Genomic DNA, 9,359 nt, shown 5'->3' with positions numbered 1-9,359 from the left:
GAGGCAAGTGTACTTCCCTTTCCCCAATGTTTAGGATCCGGACGGGCACCCTTCCAAGGCAGACATCAACCACTCCCCGGGCAGTCAAAATGGTGGGCCTGCTGTCTGAGTACACGGGTTCTACCATGGCTTGGTAGTCTCTCCCTCTTAACCCGATTGCAGTCTGACACCAGATCATCATTTCACTTTTGGGAGGCATGGCAATCGGGAACGGGTCGCTCATCCTCACGCTACCGATCTCACCACCAGACAGTTCTACCTGTTGCCGTCTCATCAGGGCTCTTATCTCCTTCTGGAGGACCCTTTGTCGGCTGGAGCTCGCATTCATCGCCACCTGCTGCAAAATTACAATCACTTCTGAAAGACAATTTTCAATCACGTTAGTACCCAAGGTTATTTTAGGGTGACTTTCTCGACGGTCAATGTCCACAATGATCACTCCCTGTGCCGGCAGTTCAACTTTACCAATCTTAATGGTCATGTCTCTGAACCCCACCTGCGGCATGGGCTGGCCATTGCTGGCGATGATGCTCAAGTCATTATCTGGATAGCGGGTTATGTCAGTGTCACTCCAATACTGCTTAAAAAGTACATAGGGGATGATATTTACTTGTGACCCGGTTTCCAGCAGTGCACTCATGGGGATACTGTCCAGCACTACGGGTAAAACTGGGCATCCCCCCACGTACTTATCACGCCAATTAGACGGGCCTGATGACCTTATGCCTGGGGGTTGGCCCTCTGCCCCAGGTCGGACCCATTTAACACTAGGACTACTGGACTCGTGACCCCGCCTAGAACTACTGAAAGGAGTCATTTTGACTCCTTGCTTGTTTTCGTTTATTTTTAGAGTTTCATTTGTGGTTATTTATTAATAATTATATTTTTTGTAATGTATTATTATTGTGAGATCCAACAGTAATGCTTTTGATTGTTTTTTTTCTGCTTTTCTTATTTTTCTACAGAAAATAACAATAATTATAATAGACGTTTTTCAAACATTTTTTTTTATTCAAGTGCACACATATAAACAACAACTGAAGAACAAAAAGCAGAGAAAATGTAGGTGGAGGAGCATAAAAATGAAAATATGGCGCAGAATTCACCTTCTAAACATTTGGTGTTTCGCATTTTAGGCATTGCCTTTGATTTATGGCAGTACATTGCCCACACAAAGACTTACCACAAGTCTTACAATTTCCGACAGATCTATTTTTCTTGCACTTTTCTTTGATCTGGCAAAATTTTGTTTGAACCATCACTTCTGAGCATGTAGAAACTTGGGACGTGGAACCCTTTTCCCTATCTGTGACATAAGGACCACTCAACTCTCTCACAAGCTTTTGCAAAAATGCCTTGCGTGACATTTTTTGGTGGGTAATCTCCTTGAATATTATCCATGCATTTATACCCGCAAAGTCTAAGGCATTTTCAAATGCATGAACAGGCCATCTCCTTGTGCATGTTCGTGTGGTATATTTTCGTGCCATCTGATCCACTACATCTACTCCATATTTTGTTTCACTGTAAAACTTTACCGTTTCTGGAGTTTTTTTAGCGGAATCAGACGCAACAACAACATCTGGATGGACGGAACTCAAAATGACAACATTTTTGTTGGGCTTTCCTTGATATACTGTAAGTGTAAAATTGTCTTCATTTCTAAACACTTTAGTGTTGTACAATTCCTCTTTCATGGATTTTATTTCTTTAGGCACTTCTAGCCTTATCTTGTTCAGTGTTCCCACGATGGTTGTTCCTTTGCTTTTTAGCTGTTTAGCTAATTTTACTGAAGTAAAATAATTATCGGTTGTAACATTGCGACCTTTTTTCAAAAACGGGTCCAATAACTTCATTACCACATGGTCAGCTAAACGGTCCTCAGCACAGCGTGTGTCATCTTTGCCTAGATAAGGGAAGCCATTTGCCAGATATTTGCTCCTCTTATCAACAGCTAGCCAATATTTGTGGCCATATTTATCTGGTTTGGAAGGCATGTACTGCGTGAATGGACACCTAGTTTTGCTTGGGAAAAGTTGCTCATCCACCGTTATGTATGGGCCAGGTTTGTAACACGCAATACAATTTTCAATAAACCTGTCCCACACAGTAGAAAATAGAGCAAACTTGTCCGTTTGCAGTCTCTCCGATCGAGTAGATTTCTCATCAAATCTGAGAAACCTCATAATTTCAACAAAGCGGTCCCTAGACATTGTCGCTTTGCAAAACGGTATTCCTCAGTCATTACACCAAATACTGCTAATCGAGTGACGGTTCGTGCCAGATATTCCACGAGCATAGAATATCGCAATGAATGCATCTAGCTCCTCATCAGATAGAGTAAACTGTAAATTATTGTTCCTGCATGCTTCTGCAAGCGTACAGTTCTTTATATGTGTCAATATATATGAATCAAAAAATAAACGCCATGCGCTCAAAGGACTATCGATAATGATATTTCTTCTGGCGTATCCTGTAGGGCCAGGTGCTTCTCGAAGAATATTTTGGCTGTCACGCCTACCAGGCAAGTGTTCTCCAATTTCAACAGGTTTCCATTGAATACCATCCGCTGAAACTAGTATTCCTTCAGATTCGCCTTCTCTGGTGTTTGTTGTTGCATTACCTTCGCCGTCATCGTTATCTGTTGTTCTTTCATTTCTGGGACGTTTTGCTGATTTTTTCTGTCCACGACCAGGAGGATGGTCACGAGGCAACATAACTGCATGAGCCCGATCCCCAGTTGATGTGCTTGGAATATCTGTAAAAAAGTTGATGAATATTTAGAATTTTTGTTTTGTAAGGGTCCGTGCACACTGGCTGGATTAGCGGCGGAATATCCGACCGGATATTCTCACCACAATCCGGCCCGTACCTGCCCGCTCAGGTACAGAGCGGAGTTTCAAACCTGAAGCTCCGCTCCGAACCCCGGGCTGGAGCCGCTGTCTGGGACGGAGCCGTGCTCGCGCGTAAGCAAGCGCTGCTCTGTCCCTGACAGCGGCTCCAGCCCGGGGTTCGGAGCGGAGCTTCAGGCATGAGCGGGCAGGTACGGCCTGTATTGCGGCAAGAATATCCAGATGGCTATTCAGCCAGAATTCTGCTAGTGTGCACAGGCCCTAACTCAGTGTGTGGAAGAACAAATAAATACACATAACTACTTACCTTCTGGATTTGTTCCTTCTGAGTCTTCAGATTCACTTGATATGTTCTGAGGAATGAAATCTTCATCACTGTCAGAATCAAATACATGTTCCTGCAATTCGGATTCCGATTCATCCTCCGGTATGGATTGCAAAGTAGCCAGAATATCCTGAGGCTTTATCAAACGTCTTCTCTCCATATTCCTCACAAATTCCATAATTCTATATAGTTCCCTGCTGAAAAATAGAAATGAAATGAAACCTAAAAGAAATAATAACTGTTCTGCCACCTTCAAAAGTAGGTGGGCTGAATCAGTTGACAGACAGATAAACTATTTCATAACAATTCATACCTGTATGAGTCTTCAGAGCTCGTATGTCTGCGTCTGTTCTCTTTGTCTCTTCAGCTGAACTGAAAGTAAAGTTACTATCCAGAATACTGTCTCCTGCTAGGACCTTAGAAAAACACCACCCTTCATTAGCATAAGATAAGAGCCTAGAGTAAACAAGCTATTTTGTTCAGCATTACACAGTAATACAAGCAGGTAAAACACAAGGAAAATGTGAAAAGTTGACATGTAAATTGAACTACATCTATATGAACATCAGGGTAAATAAGACAGAGTGAAAAAATTATGCACAAAACTTTATAGCAACATTTAGTGACAAAAGGACCTCAAAATATAGTAGGGAGTCAAAATGACTCCCTTCAGTAGTTCTTGGTAAATTTTGAAAAAAACGCGCAAATTTTTCACCAAAATTATTTATTCTCACAAAATCTTTTTTCACATCATATTTGAGGAAAAGTCACCGAGTTTCAAGCCGGAATTCTGAAAAATGTAGTCACAGAAGAGAAATAAAAAACGAAAGGAGTCAAAATGACTCCATCAGTAGTTCTAGTGTTAAAGTACAGTACCTGGCTACGTGTCCCGGCTGGCTGCAACGGCGGCAAATCGGCTGTCCATCCTCAGTGTAACGGTCGGTGGGCCTCCCTCTGAACGACGGGATCCTCCTCTGTCGACGCCACAGGACATCCTCCGGACTTGAAGCCAGCTTGATTGGTCCTGACGGGTCCATCTGTAACGACTGTATGGTCCTGGTCAATGCAGCAACACTCTTTGTTAGTTCTTGGACCTGATGGTGCAGGTTTGCAGGCGGGGATGGGTTGCCTGCGCATCAGCCCCCACAAGGTCTGGGGGTAGGGCGCCGCCCCCTGGTGGTAAGTGATGGCAGGGCGCCGGGAAGCTACAGCGCCACCTGGTGCGGGTTCTCGGAGCACCCGGATGGCCCTATCTTTGAACTGCGCAAAAGTCAAATCGGGGTTCTGTAGGGCCATGAGGCGCAGCTGGGTTCTGTGGGCGCTGGACAGCAAACCTTCTATGAACTGATCAGTCAATAGTTTATCTGGATCCTGCACGCTGCCAGGGTCAGCTTGCTTAATTGCCCCCAAGGTTTCCTGTAAATTTAGGGCATAATCTCTGATGCTATCTTGAGCTCGCTGCTTACATCCATAGAACCGCATTTTGATTTCTGCTGAGGTACGGGTATCAAAGGTGTCCCCTTACAGTCCTTTTCTCCTCAGCTGTCCAAGACTTTACCTCCCGCTGGGCCGCACCAGTTAACTGCCCTATCAGTATGCTTACTTTCTGTTCTTCTTTCAGGGGATAAACTTTGAACAGGCTATACAGCCGTTCTTTAAAGTCGCCCAAGGTATGCGACTCGCCGGCATACTGTGGCAGCCAGGCCGCTCCGGGGATATAGGGCATGGAAAACGGCATCACAGCTGCAGCGGCTACGCTGGTGGTAGAGGGTCCCTCCGCGTCCGACATCTTCCTCCCCCCTAGTTAACCGTGGCCTACCTTCCGGCGATCCTCTTCTGTAGGCCGCGGCTCCGCTCGCGATGCTCTGGGCGAGGACCTTGCGTCGCTCGGTGATGTCGTCACTGCATTCTGAGTCTTCTATCCTTTGGATTACGATATCTGAGAGAGAGAGTGAGACACAGGACAGGATGTGTGTCAAACAAGCTCTAAACTTTATTACAAAGCATGGGTTTTATATTCACTCTGAAGGCAGGAAACGGATTTACCATATATGGTTTGATTATACAATTTTAGCACACAAAGACTAACTTCTATTCTCGTGCTTGTGTTGAAAGATTCAGTCGGACACATTGAATTAGACACATTAAATCAGATACATTCTGATGACTGGCAAGGACGCATTATTGATTCAAGAAGGAACATTCATAGCTGGTGTTTTTTGACCTAAAGTAACTTTCAGACTTATATAGCATAGATGGGGCCTTTGAACTTAAGGGGCCTCATCTTCTGCTATAACATTCCATCCTTTTGTTCCTTCATTTATCAATATGTTTCTCTATATTTCCTTATAGTACACCGCTGAATACACATTAGAAAAAGCTTAAAAACCAAATAAACCGCAAGACACATTAGCAAAACCTGTAAAATAGCTTGCACTATACCAGCCAACCACCCACCGATACCTTTAAACCAATTTGCGGGATTTAGAAAGGAAAATCTCTGTGTGGAATTATTGGCCAAAGTATCTGAACAGTTCACCCAAAAGTTTATCTCTTCCCATGAGACTGGAACAGCGAGAAAGGGTATGCTAGTGGACGTCACAGGGGCATGTGTACATATCCAACAATTAGCAATGGTCTGGTTTTGCTCCTTTAGTCCATCGATTAGAGCAAGATGGTGTTTAATGAATCTATTGTCATCTCCATCTGTGGCGCTCAACCTAGTCCATGCACCTGTGGTTGTAAGTATGCAGGTAAGTATAAACAATGTCATCATTCTTTGTCCGCTGGTTCTCCTAGTATCTTTTTGTAATGGGATGCGTGGATCCAGGTCTCTTTTCCCTCTAGCTTAACGGCTGTACTTGTGGTCAGCAGAACTTGAAAGGGTCCGTCAATCCGTGGATCTAGGCTTTTCCTCACGTGTCTTTTTATAACCACCCAGTCTCCAGGTTGCAGCGTATGGCTGCTAGAGTCTTGATCTGGATCTGGAAGAGAACTGAAGACATTATCATGTACTTGCTTAATCTTTTTGTGTAAAGCCCTCACGTAGGAACTTAGCACATGGTTGTTAATTTCTAATGCTTGCGGATAGAAAAACCCTAGGCTGGGTATGTTGCCAAACAATATCTCATATGGAGAGAGTCCAGTCTTTCTATTAGGCGTGTATCTTACTGAAAACAGAGCAAGCGGTAAACAGTCCGGCCATGGTTTTCCTGTCTCAGCCATGGCTTTCTGAATTTTTAATTTCAATGTCCCATTCAGTCTTTCCACTTTTCCACTACTTTGCGGGTGATATGGGGTGTGGAATGCTTGTTGAATTCCTAGAGCTGACATGACTTCATTCATTATTTCACCTGTGAAGTGTGTACCTCTGTCACTCTCAATTACCTCTGGTACCCCATACCTGCAGACCACCTCCGCAAGCAGTTTCTTTGCGGTTGCCGCAGCCGTGGCTTTGGCAATCGGGAAAGCCTCTGGCCATCCTGAGAACAAATCAATACAGACCAACACATATTCCCATGATCCTGACTTTGGCAGCTGAATATAATCAATTTGCAGTCTCTGGAATGGATAGAGGGGCCGGGGGGTGTGTTTGGGTGGTGTTTTAACTACTCTACCCTGATTATGTGTAGCACATATCATGCACCCTTGTACCAGGTTTTCAAAACAGGTGGAGAATCCTGGTGCCACCCAATGTTTCTGCATCACACTCATCACACCCGTTTTAGATTGGTGTGTCGGCCCATGTAGTATCTGGGCAGCTGCTGGGTACAGTGCCCTTGGAAGGCATCGTCGTGTCCCTTTCCCCCATACCCCATTTGCTTCATTCAGGCATGCACCTTCCTTTAACCACTTATCAACCTCCTCCTTTTGAGCCTGAGCCTGCATTTGGGATAAGATGTCCTCCGACACAAAGGGGTTTTTAGGGGCACTTATCTGACGTACTGTTGACCCTTGTTGCGGCTTACAGGCTGCTGTTTTTGCCGCTGCATCTGCCATCGCGTTTCCTCTGCTTACCTGGTCGGTGCATCTGGTATGTGCTCTTACCTTTATGACAGCTACATGTTTGGGTAGTTGTAGCGCATCAATTAACTGCTGGACCGCATCAGCATTCTTAATGGGGTGTCCTGCTGCCGTCAGGAAACTTCTTGACTTCCATATTGGACCAAAATCATGCAATATACCGAATGCGTACCCAGAATCTGTGTAAATGTTAACAATACTACCTTCCGCTAGTTTACAGGCCTCGGTTAGGGCCCTAAGTTCGGCTTCTTGAGCCGACTGGTGTGGGAGCATTGGTTCTGCCTTGATTACTGCATTGAGGGAGACAACTGCATATCCAGTATGGAAAGTACCTGAATCGTCCTGATGACGGGATCCATCTACAAAAAATTAAAAATCTGCATTTTGTAATTCATGTTCAAATACAGTAGGTAAACCTGCCGTTTCTTGTGCCATCATTTGTACACAGTCATGAGGAACTTCCTCTCTTGGATCTTCCTTATAAAGCACAGTACCTGACCCCTCCTTTAGATCCGAGAGAGGTAACAAAGTTCCTGGATTCAGGGTAGTACACCTCTGTAAAGAAACATTGGGAGGCATTAACAGTGCACATTGTAACCTAAGATGACGTGCTGCTGAGAGGTGAGCGGGTTGCACTTGATTCAATATAGTGTAGACATCATGAGGTGTTAGCACGGTGAGCGGGTGGTCAAGAACAATGTCTGCGGATTTGTGGAGTAATAGTCCAACAGCATGCAGAGCACGTACACAGGATGGTGCACCTCTGGCTACCGCATCTAATCTGCCACTAAAATAGGCAACAGGTCTCTGATTGTCACCGTGTGTTTGAGTTAAAACTCCTGCTGCATGTCCAGCTTGCTCATGAAGGTACAGAGTAAATGGGAGCTCATAATTAGGGGTACCCAAAGCTGGAGCGGCCAAAATACGGTTCTTGAGAGAATAAAAACAGTCTATTGCCTCTGGTGTTAGTACAAAAGGTGTTGGGGTAAGACAGTCATAGAGGGGCTGCATTAAAACAGAGACGGCATGAATCCACTGTCTGCAATAGGAAACAAGTCCAAGAAAAGTTCTGAGGGCTGCAACATTAATGGGGACGGTGAATGCCTGTACTGCTAGTTTACGTGCATTTGTTAAATGACGAGCTCCTGGTGTAATGCAATGTCCCAAAAAGGTGACTGAAGATTTACAAAACTGAAGCTTATCTTTCGATGCCTTGCAGCCAGCGTGATAGAGAAACAACATAAGCGATATAGTTGCACTATGACATTGTTTCCTGGAGGGGGCACAAATGAGCAGGTCATCGACATATTGCAAAACAATGATATGTGTTTCAGACCATCCCTCCAGTATTTCCTGCAGACTTGCAGTGTACATTGTGGGTGAATTCTGGGCACCCTGTGGCAACACTGTCCATGTATATTGACTGCCCTGGAACGTGAAAGGAAACAGGTACTGGCAGTCAGGATGTAATGGTACACTGAAAAATGCATTTGCCAAATCGACCACTGAAAAGCAAAGAGAGTTAGAAGGTATCTGTGACAGAAGAGTATGCGGGTTGGGCACAACTGGTGTTAGAAGTTCTGTGGCTTTGTTAACCAACCGGAGGTCATGGACCATTCTATATGCGGCTGGTTGTCCTGGCACGCTCTTTTTCTTTACTGGGAACAGGGGAGTGTTGCAAGGGGACTGGGTTTTGACTAGGACTCCCCTGTGTAGTAATTTTTGGACTTGCTGGGCTATGGCATTCTCCTGAGCTGAGCTAAGGGGATACTGCCTCTGTTGAGGTAAGATGGCTCCTGGTTTTAATTTCACCATTACTGGTTGAACTCTTAACCTACCAACATCTGTTTTGTCTGAGGCCCAAAAATCATGTGGTACAGCATGCTCTAATATCAGGGGAAACTCATTTGTCTCTTCTATGCTGGCAATATCTAGTTTCATAATTTTGCAAAGGGTGCTTGGTTTTAAACCTGGGGTCATGGTGACAGTGCCATCAGGATGATACTCTATATGTGCTTGTAATTGGGACAACACATCATTTCCCAATAGATTACATTGGCCTCGGGGCGATACCATGAGCTGGCTATGTACAGTAGCTCCTTGAATTTGCAGGGGAATTCTCTTAGTGACAGGGAGCAGGACAGACGGGGAATTGAAGG

The 9,359-nt window shown here is 44.7% G+C and overlaps 1 long non-coding RNA gene across 1 annotated transcript; it reads right to left on the bottom strand.

Annotated features, from left to right (window-relative positions):
- Positions 1 to 1,590: 1,590 nt before the first annotated feature.
- Positions 1,591 to 3,714, bottom strand: LOC141165000 (uncharacterized). Its single transcript, XR_012251023.1, has 3 exons — positions 3,491 to 3,714; positions 3,160 to 3,374; positions 1,591 to 2,758 (listed from the first exon to the last, which is right to left on the bottom strand). It is a non-coding gene; the product is annotated as an uncharacterized lncRNA (long non-coding RNA).
- Between the last annotated feature and the right edge of the window lie 5,645 nt (positions 3,715 to 9,359).

The sequence above is a fragment of the Phyllobates terribilis genome, unplaced genomic scaffold (genome assembly GCF_046119375.1).
Source record: "Phyllobates terribilis strain yellow unplaced genomic scaffold, ASM4611937v1 Scaffold_11__3_contigs__length_659146591, whole genome shotgun sequence".
Taxonomy (NCBI): Eukaryota; Metazoa; Chordata; class Amphibia; order Anura; family Dendrobatidae; genus Phyllobates; species Phyllobates terribilis.
The sequence above is the reverse complement of the archived record's forward strand: the minus strand, read 5'-3'. Positions and strand labels throughout refer to the sequence as shown.